The sequence below is a fragment of the Lipotes vexillifer genome, unplaced genomic scaffold (assembly GCF_000442215.2).
Source record: "Lipotes vexillifer unplaced genomic scaffold, Lipotes_vexillifer_v1.1 scaffold230, whole genome shotgun sequence".
Lineage (NCBI taxonomy): Eukaryota > Metazoa > Chordata > Mammalia > Artiodactyla > Lipotidae > Lipotes > Lipotes vexillifer.
Window position 1 is genome coordinate 4,764,677 of NW_006775143.1, and position 15,181 is coordinate 4,779,857.

Sequence of the window (15,181 nt, forward strand, 5' to 3'; positions counted from 1 at the left end):
TTCCAGGAAAAGATGACCAATGCAAATGCCTCTGGATGCTTCTCCTCGTTATAAAGTGAAGACAGAGGAGCCACACACACACTACTCTGCCTTCCACCCAAGAAACCAATTCTGCAAAGAGCTCTTCAGACGCATGCCATGGAGCCAGAGCCCCTATACAATGGCTGTTGAGAACAGCAGCTCCGAAGTCAACTAAAGCCTGACTCCATGGCTGAAATCACTCTGAAAGTAACAACCCCACCCCCTAAGGCATCCTTTCTCCAGGCCCAGCATTCTCGTTTCCTCATCTGGCACTATTCATCTGGCACCAGTGTCATATCTTCCAGCATCATCTCCTCCAACTGCTGCCAAGTGACCACAGCAAAGCTCAAAAGTCCAGGTGGCATCTGACGAGCATGGAGTTGAACACGACGATCACCTCCCCCGATATATATTCTATGTTTCTATTAATTTGACCTGAGTGCCTATTAGCTTTTTTGGAAAACACACCACAGCATTCACACTAAGCTGATGACCATTGAGAACCTCTAAGTTTTTCTCATGTGCCTCCTCTGGGGCAGTAAAGTTTTGACCTCCTAAGTGGAGCCTTTTCTAAGCATGGTGCATCCTTTCAGCTTATCTGAATTGCTGTTTGTTAAATATGCTTCTCTCATCCTTGCTTAAGGACCCGTGACTATAGGACATTGACCACTGGTCATACTGATGACCGTACTGATTAATAGCGTTACTTTGTCCCCATGAGTTGGAGGCATTTCACGTTTCAGTGTAGTTGATTGATAACAGTGAGACTAATGCATTGTACCCGGTCTTGGTGAGATCCCCGAAGCCTCTGCCATTGCGGCTGGTTTGCTAGCAAGAATATGCCTACACGACCGGCTGGGGATAAGAAACCCCAGCTGAGACTCCATTTCGGGGTTCCCTGGCTTTGGGGCATTCCATGTACAAGTCAGTGGTCACTGATCTGAGAGAAAAAGTGCACCCTGGTCTGGCCCTTCAAAGGGAGGACAATTGGGGCTCACACCTGGCCTCTCCAGAGCCCTTGCTGTGAGGCAGCCTTTGGCTGTGAAGAATATTCTCACCCTAGTGCAGTTGCTACATTGCACCGTTTTCCTGCAAGGCACTGCAGATATGTAAGCATTGTTGTTTTGAGCCCTGTGAGACTTTATCAGCCCTCGAATCCTGGCTAACTGCTGTCATTAGTGTAGGACCCTATGTACTAATACCCGCACACACGCATTTGCAAGGGTAAAAAAAAAAAATGGTGATCATCAGAGATGGGTGATTACCACTCCTCTTTCCCGGGGCTGGGCAATTTATTCACTGAGGGGTATTTTCTCCTTATATTCTGCAGTTTTTCTCTTTTTTTTTGGTAATTAATTTATTTTATTAATTTATTTTTGGCTGCGTTGGGTCTTTGTTGCTGCACGCAGGCTTTCTCTAGTTGCGACAAGCGGGGGCTACTCTTTGTTGCGGTGTGCGGGCTTCTCATTGCGGTGGCTTCTCTTGTGGAGCACGGGCTCCAGGCGCGCGGGCTTCAGTAGTTGTGGCACACGGGCTCAGTGGTTGTGGCTCGTGGGCTCTAGAGCGCAGGCTCAGTAGTTGTGGTGCAAGGGCTTAGCTGCTCCACTGTATGTGGGATCTTCCCGGACCAGGGCTCGAACCCAGGTCCCCTGCACTGGCAGGCGGATTTTTAACCACTGTGCCACCAGGGAAGTCCCTGCAGTTTTTCAACCAGGTTCTTATCTGGAATCTCACCTATCTGGATATCTGGGAATGGTTGTGATTTTATATGAACCCCATGTCTGCCCAGCACCTGAGGTTGGCTGCAGCACGTGGCCAAGTTGACACCCCTGGGCTCACGTTAGAGCTCCACTCTGTACTAGCACTATGGGACCTCGGCAACCCTCTTTTCCTCCCTGAGCCTGTTTCCTCTTCTGTGAACTTAGGGTTATTAATGTGCGCCTCCGTGGTGACTCTTCCTTTCTCCCACTTCATCAGTCCCTGTGATCAAATACAGCTGGCCTTGGCTGGATGGTCCCCGCAGGGAATGGGTCTCTGCTTGTTGTGTTGAGTTGCAAAAGCATGCTTCTTCTCACTGGCTGCCCTTGTTGAACGCGTCGGTAATGGCTAACAGCATATCTCAGTTCAAATCTCTAGCTGTGTGGTCTTGGGCATGCCATTTAACTTCTTGGTAACCTCTTTTGTACATTTCTCCATCTTTTGAATTGTGATAGCACTAGCATCCTCATCTTTTTAAAAAGTTTATTGGAGTATAGTTGATTTACAATGTTGTGTTAGTTTCAGGTGTACATTAAAGTGTTTCAGTCCCAAATAAAGTGTTGGCTCCTTGGCAAAAAAAAAAAAAAAGAATATATATATGTATAACTGAATCACTTTGCTGTACAGCAGAAATTAGTACAACATTGTAAATCAACTATACTTCAGTATGTATATTAGTTTTCAGATTTTTTTCCATTGCAGGTTGTTGCGAGATACTGAATATAGTTCCCTGTGCTATACAGTAGGACCTTGTTGTTTATCTATTTTTTATATAGTAGTATCTGTTAATCCCAAAGTCCTTATTTATTTATCTATTTATTTTTATTGAGCATCCTCATCTCTTAAATTGGTATAATAATATTACCAACCTTGTGCCTATAATGAGGACTCAATGAGTTAATATATATAAAGCACTTAGAACAGTGTCTGGCACATGGTAAAATTGTAACAAATATAGGTTGTATATATTGCTATCATTATTTTTGTGATATTCTCAGATCGTTTAGGTGCCAATCCTTCAGAATAAAACAGTAGTTCTCGAAGTGGTGAAGACATGAAACCTTGGGGCCAAAACTGGCCCCGGGCTGTCCTTTTTCCTGGGTGAAAATCTGAGAATCTTTTTTTTTTTTTTTTTTAAATCTGAGAATCTTGATTGCTTTGGACTCTCTGATGTCCCAGGGACTGCAGCTTCATCCTGGGAAGCCACCCAGAGGCGTGCATCCATGTCCCTGTGCACAGAGGGTCAGGGCAAGGAGCACTTCATGATCAGGCTGACCCAGTCTCTCAAGTGGGGAAAATGAAGCCCAGGGAGTCAGAAAGCACCACCCCACCATGGACGCGCAGCAAGTAAGGACCAAAATCTCTTCTCCCACTGGTGCGCTGGAGCCGGCTCATGCTTACTCTGACTCGCTCAGCAGAGCAGCTGGTTCAATTTTCAGGAAGTTTGTGAGCTGCTGTCAAGCTCTTTTTAAGAAGTAAATTGCATAAACTTAAAATTTTAAAAGCAAATTATATTGAAAACAAAGTAACTAACACTCAAAACTCATCTCTTTCTAGTTATCTTAGTGCATTTTACTATTATCTGTGTTCTTGAAATTATTGACATCTGTTGTAACTGGAGGGTGGACGTACTACATAATGATGTGCTACGGAGCATCTCTGCTTAACTCGACATTCAGTGACATACACTGGCAGCTTGAAATTGGCCAGGGCGGGAGTACTTACACCTCTGAAATTTGCCAATGTAACAAATCGGGGCTTTTTTTCCCCAGAGATCTTGTTATTGATTAGCTCACCACTGAGGTCTCCTGCTTGGGCTGGTAGTCTGGACACTGCAGAAGTAGGAAGCATCCTCCTCTTCCCCCGGATCTGCAGCCTCCTCCCCCAGCACAATCCCAGGTCTTGCTCGATCTTGGGGCATCACTTGGTGCTGTGACCTTCTCTGCCTTCTTGAAATTTCCTTCTCCAGCATCACCTCTTCCAACTACACTGTGCTCCTTGCGGTTTCCTAAAAAAATACGCATTTCTCCCCCACTCCTCTGGTGCTTTACATATGGAGTTCCTTCTTTAGAGGGATGCTCTTTCTCTCCTTTTCTAGATTCTTATCCTGCAAAATTTGGAAGGTATCTCCTTTTCTAGGAAAATTTTCTTAAAGGCCCACCCCCACCCCAATGCAGGCTGGATATAGTGGGTGGCTGGCAAACAGTTAACAATCGGCTCTCCAGAAAGGGAGGGGAAAACCCGGATTCTTAGCATCTGCCAGATTCTGAGTGCAGGGTTGGGAAGAAATGCGCAAACCGATATGAGTTCATTCCAGCACATCACTGGCTGGATCACCTGCCTGCCTTTTCTGTCCCACAGCAGCCGTGCGACATCCCCCATAATACAGTGCTGAGCCAAGCCATATTACAGCCTGAGGCAAAAGGAAAAATCAGTCATTTTGATCCTGTCTTCATTTAAAAGTTTTATCTTTTGTTCATCATGATTTTTTTGCATTCATTTTGATTTTTTAAAATACTACAGGGGGGCTTGCCTGGTGGCGCAGTGGTTGAGAGTCCGCCTGCCGATGCAGGGGACGCGGGTTCGTGCCCCGGTCCGGGAAGATCCCACATGCCGCGGAGCGGCTGGGCCCGTGAGCCATGGCCGCTGAGCCTGCGCGTCCGGAGCCTGTGCTCCGAAACGGCAGAGGCCACAACAGTGAGAGGCCCACGTACCGCAAAAAAAAAAAAAAAAAATACAGGGAATTCACTGGTGGTCCAGTGGTTAGGACTCGGCCCTTTCACTGCCGTGGCCTGGGTTCAATCCCTGGCTGGGGAACTAAGATCCCGTGAGCCTCACGGCAAGGCCAAAATAAATAAATAAATAAAATAAAATATTACAGTAAAATATTATTTATCTTGATGACTGAGTTTTTTGGCATTGCATTAAATTTTGTTCCTCAGATAAGTGCTTTACTCACCTCACCCTGGTTCCATCCCTGACATGATAGCCCATATCACACCGTTATAATCACCGTTGATACAGCTGTCTCCCTACCAGCTTATAAACCTAGGGGACAGGAATTTATTTCTGTGTTCCTTGGCACACAGTAGGTGCTCAGTAATTACTTTTCAGCAAGGGAGTGGATGAACAGATGGATAAAACAACACCCCCTCGGTTCCTTTGTCCACAAAATAAGACATGCTGATGAAAGACATCCTCTGTTCTTAACTGGGGGCAGGTTTGGAGCTTCTGAGTTTCAGCTCCTCCAACTCAACAAAGATTAAGCCTGTCCTTGACCCGGGTGAGCCAGCCCCTGTGCTGGGTATTTTCACTAGGACTAATCAGCAGACACTTCCCACCTGAGGCAGCAGTGGAAGGAAGTTGAATTTGGAAAGTGGAGACTGTACGAAAACCAAGGGCAGGACATCACAGAAAGACAGGCGTCCCTTGGATCCCAGGAAAGACTTTCTATCAGTTTGTATCACCTACCTCAAGAGGTAGCAGAGTTCCCATCTCTGGTTGGGTCCCAGGAGACTGCCATTTGGCAGGATCAACAGAAATGCTAGATGCTTCAGGATGGCTTCCAGCTCAGTTTGATGGGTTATCTGCCATCTGAGGGTACAAGGACTTGTTCCTGTGCCTGGTCCCGTCTTCACCATGACGACCATCCAAAAAGAGGTCTTCTGGAGATACCCCATCATTGGCTTCTCAGGCATCTCACTGGACTCCAGTTGGGGTGGGAGTTAAAGGGTTTTATTTCTAAAAAATTGGCCATGGCTTCTGTTTCTTAAGCACTTGTTATATGCTGGACCACTGCACAGAGCTTTGCACACATTAGCTCACTGATTGCTCACAAAACCCTCAGAGGTAGGAATTATTCTACTCATTTTACAGATGGGAAACAGAGAGGCTGGCAACTTGCCCAAGGTCACACAGCTAGTAACTGACAGAACTGAAATTCTAATCTAGGAACCATCTGATTCTAAAGTCCATGACCTGAATCACGTCTATGCAAAGAAAAGGAATTTCTAAGATAGACCCCTTTTGAGTACTGGTGCCCATGAAAGTAAAAAAGTGGAGGTAGAAATGGGCAGGTGCAGCCATTTTTGTCCTTAACTCTGAGCTGGCCTTGTCATCTGCTTTGGACATGCTTCCTGCTCTCCCAGCCCACCCAGCACAGAAGCCTCTTTCCTCCCACCGTTCCATTCACCTCTCCACCAGTCTTCAAAGAGGAGCTGCATGTTCCCAAAGGGGGATTCTTCAGCTCCAAGACACTTGTAAAAATCCACATTTCAAGGGGGTGGGGGAGAGGGAGGCGTAAACAAGCAGTGAGCATCTCTTCCGTGCCAGGCTCTACATACATGCTATCAATCCTTACCACAGGACTCGGGGCAGGTGCTCATCCTATCTCCATTTAAAAGCCTGCATTGGCCAATATCGTACTCACTAGCCACATGTGGCTATTTAAATTTAAATTCCTTAAAATTAAAAAAATAAAATAAAAGTTAAGTTTCTTAGTCATGCTAGCCACATTTCAAGTGTTCAATAGGCAAGTACTCGAATCAAAAGACATAGAGTGGCAGATTGGATAAAAAAAACAAGAATCTACAATATGCTGCCTATGAGGGACTCACTTTAGGGCGAAAAACACACATAGATTGAAAGTGAGGGGATGGAACAAGATATTTCATGCAAATGGAAATGACAAGAAAGTGGGGGTAGCAATACTCATATCAGACAAAATAGACTTTTAAACAAAGTCTGTAAAGAAAGACAAAGGACACTATGTAATGATGATGGGATCCATTTAAGAGGAGAATATTACACTCATTAACATGCATGCACCCCATATAAGAGCACCTAAATAGATAAAACAAATACTAACAGACATAAAGGGAAAAATTGACAGTAATGCAAGGGTTCAAAAGCCATACGCAGCTAGTGGCTACTGTATTGGACAGTGCAGACATAGAATATTTCCATCCTTGGAGTAAGTTCTATTGGACAGCACTGTATGGAGGAAGAATGGGACTCTGAGAACGACTTGCTTGGAACCACACAGAGACTTGTAAACAGAAGTGGGATGGGACCCATATTTCTTGCTTCCAAAGCCTCTACTCCCAGAGCCTGGACTATATTTGCCACCGCCTGGCCCCAGAACAAGGAGGATTGTTTGCCTAGGATGGTAGGTCGACTTGGGAAACCGAATAAGAGATCAGAAGACTGTGGGTGAATACCAAAGTGAAGAAAAGGAGCCAGCTGTTCTTGAGGGTTATTTTTATCCTGCCCAGATATCCTGGGGAGCTGCTCCCCTCCCCTTAAAGCTATTTTTATCTCAAGAGCTGGAATCAGAATGCTGTCTCCCTTGGATGGATGGAAGGAGCCACTGACACATCATAATTCTAGCAATGGGACCTCCCGTTTGCTTAACAATTTCCAAGGTGGGTTTGTATCCATTCTCTGGTGCCATTCTCGAGAGTGCAAGCCCCAAATTACAGATGGGGAAACTGAGGCTTGGATGGGTGCAGTGAGCTGTTTCAACAGCTCACATGTGGCAGAGCTGGGATTTAATGTCAGGCTGAGTCTGGGGTGGATTTCACACCCAAATGGAAAAAAGAAGCCTGAAATTGTTCCTGAACTCCACCTCACCCCTTTCTGGATGAGTGGGTAAGTTGCTTGATAGCTTTGAACTTCTTTTCTCTGGTCCATGACACAGAGAATTCTAACCTTTTTCTTGCCTCCTCCACAGTCTTGCTGGGAGTCTGGCCAATGGAAAAGCTTTTGGTAAATTGGAAAACACCCAACGCCCAGAAAAGATTTATAATCATCATCATAATAATTATTATTGTTATTATTGTCATCATCATAAGCTGTGAAATCTACCACTGTATGCAGCCTCCATCCCTTCCCCCTCTTTGGGCCTCAGTTTCCCTTCTTGAAACCTGAGCAGTTTGGCTCAGAGGATCTCCAGGGGGCCTTCCTTCCAGCTCTGGCTTGCCATTTCTATGACTCATTCATTCAGTCAACAAGTGTTTATTGAGTTTGAGCAGTCTGACACGGTGGGGAAATGAAGGACCAGAAGGCTCTGTGTCCAGGCTGTTGCAGCCACATATGCAAATTTCCTTGTGTTTTCAAAAGGCAAATTATGGGAAACATGTTATTCACCATAACACACTCACCCCATCTCTCAGGGAAAAAAAAAAGTCCCTCCAGCCCCACCCGAGAACTAAGCTAACAGAAGACAGAAACCCACCCTTGTTCCTCTGGGCAACTTGCCAGAAGCTGAAAAGGGGAAACTGTATGCAGCATGTGTCTCTGGGGCTGCTGCAGACCCCATAAACAACCTGTGTTTGTCTGAGCTCCCTCCATCCTGAGAGGTCAGCCACAGCCAAGGAAAAAAACAGCCTTGTTCTGTGCCCGGCCGCCCCCAGAGAGAGGAAAATTGTCCATAAATATTTTTATCTTCATGGTCACCAAGGGAGCTGAGAGGAAGGCTTTGATTCTCCAAACCCCTGGACCACTCCCTTCCTCTGGGGACCCCCTGGTCGAAGCTGACCTGGGCGTCCCATCTCCCACCCCCAAATTATACGCTGCTGCCCATGTCGCCTGCCCCCAGGAGGTGGTGGGATTAGAGGCGGGACCACACTGTACACCGTGGCCAGCCTCAGGACTGCTGGAATTGCCTCTCCCAGCCAGCTGGTTTCCTGCCGGGAGCTGGGTGGTCAATGTGAAGCAAAGGAGGACCCAGAGGTGGTGCTGGGTTGGGGGGAGGGTCCCATCTGGATCTAGAGTTGCCTCGCTCATCAGAGCCCACGCAGAGGAGGTCCTGAGAGGCACCTCTGATCCGAGAAGTGGTTTACAGCAAAACAGATCCTTGGAGTCCAAAGGACTTTCTAGATCCAGAGAAAGAATAGATAATGGTGCAATTTCAGACTCTGCGATAGCCACTGACACAGACATTCTGGGTCAGGAATTCCAACCCAGAACTCCTAAAATCATCCCACGCGGAAACCTCCTGTGTCCCGTCCTGCCTTGCTGTCACCTCCTTGCCTATCTGAAGAAGACTGCTACCTTCTAGAACTTTCTAGAAGGGAACGCTGCACTGGGGAGTATATCAGACGTGAGAACCTCCAAGGGTCATCCAAGTGCGAGGTTCCGTGGTTCCTAGATCACTTGAGCCATAAAATTTCATGCCCAAAGCATTAGACTTCTCATGCCTTTTGATGCCAGGGCTCTGAGGCTCTAAAATCCTGGAATCCTACTTGGCACTGCCTTTTGGCTTCTATGATTCCGTGCTTCTGAGGCTAAGATTTCTGTGATTCTTCAACTCTGTGACCTACTTCAGCGTAGAAAAGGACCTCACACAAGGGGGCATTCAGTCCCAGCCCAGATTATGCGCAAAGGCAACCTGTGTGGCTGCCTGACCTCTCCTTCTGTGATGGGCAGCATTCCTGGCCCCGAGGCTTCCAGAGCCTGGCCTGCCTTCTGACCTTCTCCTAGCCATCTCCCCACTTGGCCCCTACTTAATCCCACCCAGCCCCACCCAGCCCACATCACCAGGTGTGGACAAGGATGCTGCTGTGGCAGCCAATGCCCTGGTCTCCTCCATCAGCATCCATTCCCACAGGACAGAGAGAAAGAGGGACAGTAACTGTTTCCTCAGGCAGTGTGTTCCCCAGTGACTCAGAAACCAGAGAAGGTGGGCTTGTCCCTGGACCCAGTCACAGCTTGCTTCATCCATATCTGGGTGATTCAGAGAGTCTGTCAGCCTCAAAATATGCCCTTCCGTGGCCTACCCTTGTTGGAAACCCCATCTGTAGGAGATGCTCCTTTAGACAGAGGTCTCTGGATAGACTGTGTTAGCTGGAGGGGAGAGAGGGATCCTTCATTCTTCTTTCATTGTCTAATTCATTTATTCAATATGCACAAAGGCTAAATCTCAGTCCACAACACAGGGTACAAGAAATATGGCCTTCCTTTATTTTCTTGGAATAAACTAAATTCCAACTTTGAGTCCGTGCATCACCGTGCTGGCAGGAGATTCAGTGTTGGTCATTACTGAGGCTCCTTTACATCCCCCTATCCTGGTTCTGGTCATGCAAAGGTCCTGGGGTCTTATTCAGAGTAATACATTTTGGGAGACCTCTCTGTCCTTCTGCTCCCATCTGTGGCCACTGAGGTGCACACTGTCTGTGCCAGATGTCCCTTTACGTCCAGTGACCTGGTGGCAGGTTCTGGACATAGGAAGCTAAGAAACCAATGTGTTGCATCCAGTCTTCCTAGGGACACTGTGGAGCAACCCCTCTGAGCCTTTATCTGTTTCCCACCAACCCGAGGACCCACCAATGCCAACTTTCTCCTCCTCCTCGCCTCTTCCCTTCCCCTCTGGGACCCTTATCTCCTCTCTGAGCTCACACAAGACTTTACATCAAGCAGCCCCAGCGCTCGGCTCTCCCAAAACTCCAGCCACCAGAGCATCTTGAGGGCTGACCAGCTGCCTGAACCGGGGATGAAGAGGACGAAGCACACAGATCACAGCACCAATTAGTGCCTCACAAGCTCATCGTCCCATGCACACTTATTCGCACTTGACCTTAGAAGATTTATTGGAGCAGCTGGCTGGCTCCTCGCTAAAAAAGATAAGAGCAGAACCCCAGAGGAATGGGTCACGGCACGGGTATGGTTTGTGGGGTTGGCAAGGAGTGAGGTCTTGGAAATTAAAGCTTGGCTGGAGTGGCTATGTTGAGAGGGAGGGGTTTGGAAAGGGGTGGGGCATTTGGGAGAGGCCTGATTGGCTCAATGCTTCCCTGGCCCTGCCTGCAGCCCTGGGAAGGGTCTTGAGAGCTGCTAGGGAGAGAGAACAGCCACACTTATGAGGAGGCCTCTGGCAGCTGTGCAAAAAGCACCGGGCTTGGAGTCCCAGAGCCCTGACTTCTGGCCTTGAACCTGCCAAATTCACTATGAGACCTTGAACAAGTCTGTCCACCAATCCCCCGAAGCCCTCCACCTACCTCTTCCAGGCCTTGGTTCTCGATCGGAAAATACAAGCATTGGGCTTCCCCTCCTATAGAGTCAGGTCCTGATTCCCTGGTGCTGATGACCATATATCTCCAACTGGGGGTCTAGCATCATCCTTGTCTTTGTTCTCCATTGAGCCCCTCCCACCATCTTGAACAGAGCTGGCCAAAGGCTGCTGTCTGTGTGGACTCTGGTCTGGAATAACAACTCGAGGACGGCTGGGGATGGGGTGGAACACAAGCCAATCAGAAGTGGTTGCATCTCTATATGTACCGTGGAATATTATTCAGTCATAAAAAAGAAGGAAATCCTGCCATTTGCGACAACATGGATAAACCTTGAGGGCATTATGGTAAGTGAAATAAGTTAGACAGAGGAAGACAAATACTGTATGATCTCACGTTTACGTGGAATCTTAAAAACCAAACTGACAGAAAGAAAAAAGAAAGAAAGAAGAAAAAAGAGAAAAAGGAACAGAAGAAAGGGGAAAAAAACCAAAGAAAAGAAAAGAGAAAATCCAATGGAGAAGTGATGCAGGCACCCCTAGTTCTCCGCCCCTCGGTATCAGGCCCAGCCATGGGTAGGGACAGGAGAGAAAGAGGCAGAGAGACAGAGATGGAGGCAGGAAAAGACAAAGAGAGACAGAATTCAGAGAGGCAGACAGAAAGGAAACTGGAAACACAAGGAGAAGTGGAGAGAGAGAAGACAGAGCCACGTACAAGAAGAGAGAGGACAGAAAAAGAGCGAGACAGATGGCACCAGGAGAAATATATGTCTTAAATGGAGGAGAGAGACTTCCCTGGAGGCCCAGTGACTAAGACTCCAAGCTCCCAATGCAGGGGGCACGGGTCCAATCACGGGTCAGGGAACTAAGATCCTGCATGATGCACGGCACGGCCAAAAAAAAAAAAAGGAGGAAAGAAACATCACAGGAAGAGAGCAAGAGAGGGGTCAGAGATTCTGAGATACAGGCAGAGAAACTGAAGGAGAAATGGGCCAAGGAGAGAGAGAACACACACGTGCACACACACGGTCACACACAGCACACACACCGTCACACACACCAAGGACAGGCCAGGAGAGGAGCTGGAAGACACAGGCTCAGCCTCTAGCCAGGAGGGCCCTTCCCACTCAGCCAGACCCCTGGTGACCCCCAGAAGCCCCTCAGAAGCCCCCAGATGCTGCAGCCTGGTGAGCTCAGATGACGCCACTACAGGCTGCTCCCTTTGCCTGCTGTGCACCCAGCCCAAGTAACACGCGCCAGTGGCCTCCTTGAGATGCTGGTACAAAAGCCTGCCGGTGCCCGTCGTGCCGTCGGCACTGCAGAACCCACATCCTCACTCCTTCCCTTCCCCGTCCCGCTGCCCCTGGCTGTCCTCCCTCCCTCCCAGGTTTTATCACTAAACCACACATCTGGTCTCTCTGTCTCAGGCTTTGTTTCTAGGGAACCTTGCCAAAGACACTCACTTCTCAGCTTCAATTCTTTCTGAAAATAGAGATAATCACTCACCCCTCAGAGTTGTTCTGCTAATGAAATGAAAGGCAATACACAAATCACTTGATATGAGGCCTGCCTGGCACTGAGTCAGCCCTTAATAAATGCTCGTCATCACCACCATCATCATCATCATCACCAGCACAAAGGACTGTGGGTAAGTGAGGAGACTGAGGCCAGGCAGGTCCTTCCTCTCTTCAGTGCTCTGTTTCTAGCACAGTTGGCTCCCGTGATCTTCATGCCCATCTAGCCAACTCCCTGGAGGTCCCATGGATACTGCAAACTCAGTCTGTCCAAAACTACACTGTCACGTCCTCCTCATACCCCAGCTTGCTTCCCCTCCAGCACTGTCCTCCCCTCCTCCTGACCCCAAGGAGGGCAGATACTTTGTCATTTATTGGTCTTTCGAATGAGGAGAACAGAGCCTGGAATAGAGATGATACTGCATACGTGTTTGCTGAATGAATGAGTGAATGAATGAATGAGTGAGTGAGTGAGTGAAGGGGAGACATCAACAAGGAAAGACATAACTTGCCTTAAGAATACACCAATCATGGGAAAATAAACCCAGACCTGGGGTTCCTGGTCTCACAGCCCCCTACAGGTTAAGCCAGCAGCAGGAGCTGCTGGGGACCAGCCTGCGGCTCTCTCTGCCCCCATCCAAGGCCCTCTGAGTCTCTGAGAGCAGCACCTGGCTGCCAATGTCCAGTCTCCCGAATCATGGAAAGAGTAAGCAGTGCAAGCAGAGGCCCAGGGATGCTCACGGGCTCTCCCAGGAAGCTGGCAACGGGCTGTGGGGAGCTTCCAGCCACTCCTGAGTTGTGTGTGCAGGCGCTGTGCACACAGGTGGGCTCCCTGCAGGAGGGAGGTGCCTCCTTCTGTCCTGGGGCAGATGGCTGGTGCACCTCGCCTCACTGGCTTCCAGGGCCGCAGGACCCTGGGCCACGGCCCACTGCCCAGATGGGAAGACAGAGGCACAGTGGGCTCACCCAAGGTCTGAAGTCAGAAATTACAGTCACCGCTGGAGCTATTTATTCAGCCCTTTCTCTACTCCAGGCACTGGGCTGGGCGCTCTGGCCATGGGATCAATTCCTAGGCATAGATCTTATTATCCCCACTTGAAACACAGGGGCAATGAGGCCTAGAAAGGCCGAGCAATTCACTCAAGGTCACGCAGACTCAAGGTCGGGCCGGAACGCTGTGGAGTCCTGGTTGGTCCCAGAGTCAGCTGTGACACAGCCCCTGATCCCTGCGGATTTGTCCCTTGCCCTGGGGGCCTGGGCACAGGTACCCAGCTGATGCTGGGTACACAGGCGCTCCCTTCCACGGCCCTCACCCGCCCACCGGCCCTCAAAGCCCCTTTCATGGACCTGCTCCACACCCTACTGGGGAGGCCAGAAAAAACCGCTAGTGTTGGCATTATTTTTCTATTTCCAGATGGATCTGTTTTCTGGCTCCATCCAGGGCCTCCCATCACTGCGTGGGGGCTGGAGACCCAGCGCCAGGTTAATATTAGGAGGCAGCAGGAAAAAAAGGCAACCCGATGCAGCTGCTCACAGAGTTCTTGGCTGTTCCAGCAGGGCAGCCTCGGGGGAATATTCCTGGGGCATTTAAGGGGGCCTGGCAGCCAGGTGAGCCGCAAGGAAAAAAAGAATACTCCTTTTTTTTTTTTTAACTTTTCAAGGTAGCTCTTCAGTGTTTCATTTGGGGCTGGGGGCCACCATGGAGTTCCCAGGTGATCTGTGGAGCTGAGCTGCACTCTCCACACGCTGAGCTGAAGATGGTATTTTAAAATTTAACCAGGCAGTCATTCATTTAACCAACATTTACTGAGTACCTACTATTGTCAGGTGATACACAAAGGTATCTACTCTGGTGGAGCCCACAGCCTACTAGGGAGATGGCATTAGTCAGATCATTGCACATGTGAAGGGGCCCTTACCACCGGGATAAAGTGCTGTGGGAAAGAAAGCCCAGATACAGAGGATGCCAGCCTTTGGCTTTTTTTCAAACCACCCAGTCTAAATGCCTGATATTTCAAAAGAAGAAAAAGAGGCTCAGAGAGGGATAGAGACTCCTGGGTACCCAGAAAGGGTACCAGCACCCAAAGCTGTACTCCCCCCAACTTTGGCTGGGCCATGGCAGAACGATACGAACAACGATAGAATCCTGGCAGCCTTGCCCTTGACCTTGGGGGAATATGTAAAGATCAGGATATGGGGAACTTTACTGACCACCATCGATGAAAGCCAAGTGTATGAGAAAATTGTCTCCAAGGCTCCTTAAATCTGTCTGTTAATGGAAATGTGACTCAGTTACTGTTACCAAAAAATCCAATCCAGCCCAAGGGGGGACATGTTTCATCCTCTTCTTGGCCTCCAACATCCAGGAACAAGATCAACAGATTTCTATGTTGTGTGTTTGGTTGGGGCATAGGTGGGAATGGGGACAGGGGAGAGACGGGAGGTCCTCTGAGGCCCAGAAGTACCAGGGGAGTTTGGCCTGAAGTGGAGTCATCTCAGTGGGGGGACAGCCACTTGAAGGGCTGTCCTGTACAACAGTCCATGTGGTCTGGGTGGCCTTGGGAAAAGCTCCAGAGGGAGATTTCACCCCACACGGAAAAGGAACTTGAGTTTCAAACTACGTACGGATAAAAATGGGGGGTGGTAATCAGCCAGGCCTGGCGGAGGTGAGGGGCAGCGCAAGCAGAAATCAATGACTCTTTGGCAGGGGCTTGAGGGGAAACTTCTGGCCCCGTTGGGAGACTGGATCAGAATCCAGGGCCAAATGAGGTCTACAGGTGTTGTCACACTCAGGATCCTGGCAGGAGGCTGCACACACTGCTAAAGGGGTCAATTGAGACAGTATTCAACGCTCCAGGCAAAAAGACTGGCTGATAACGAGTGA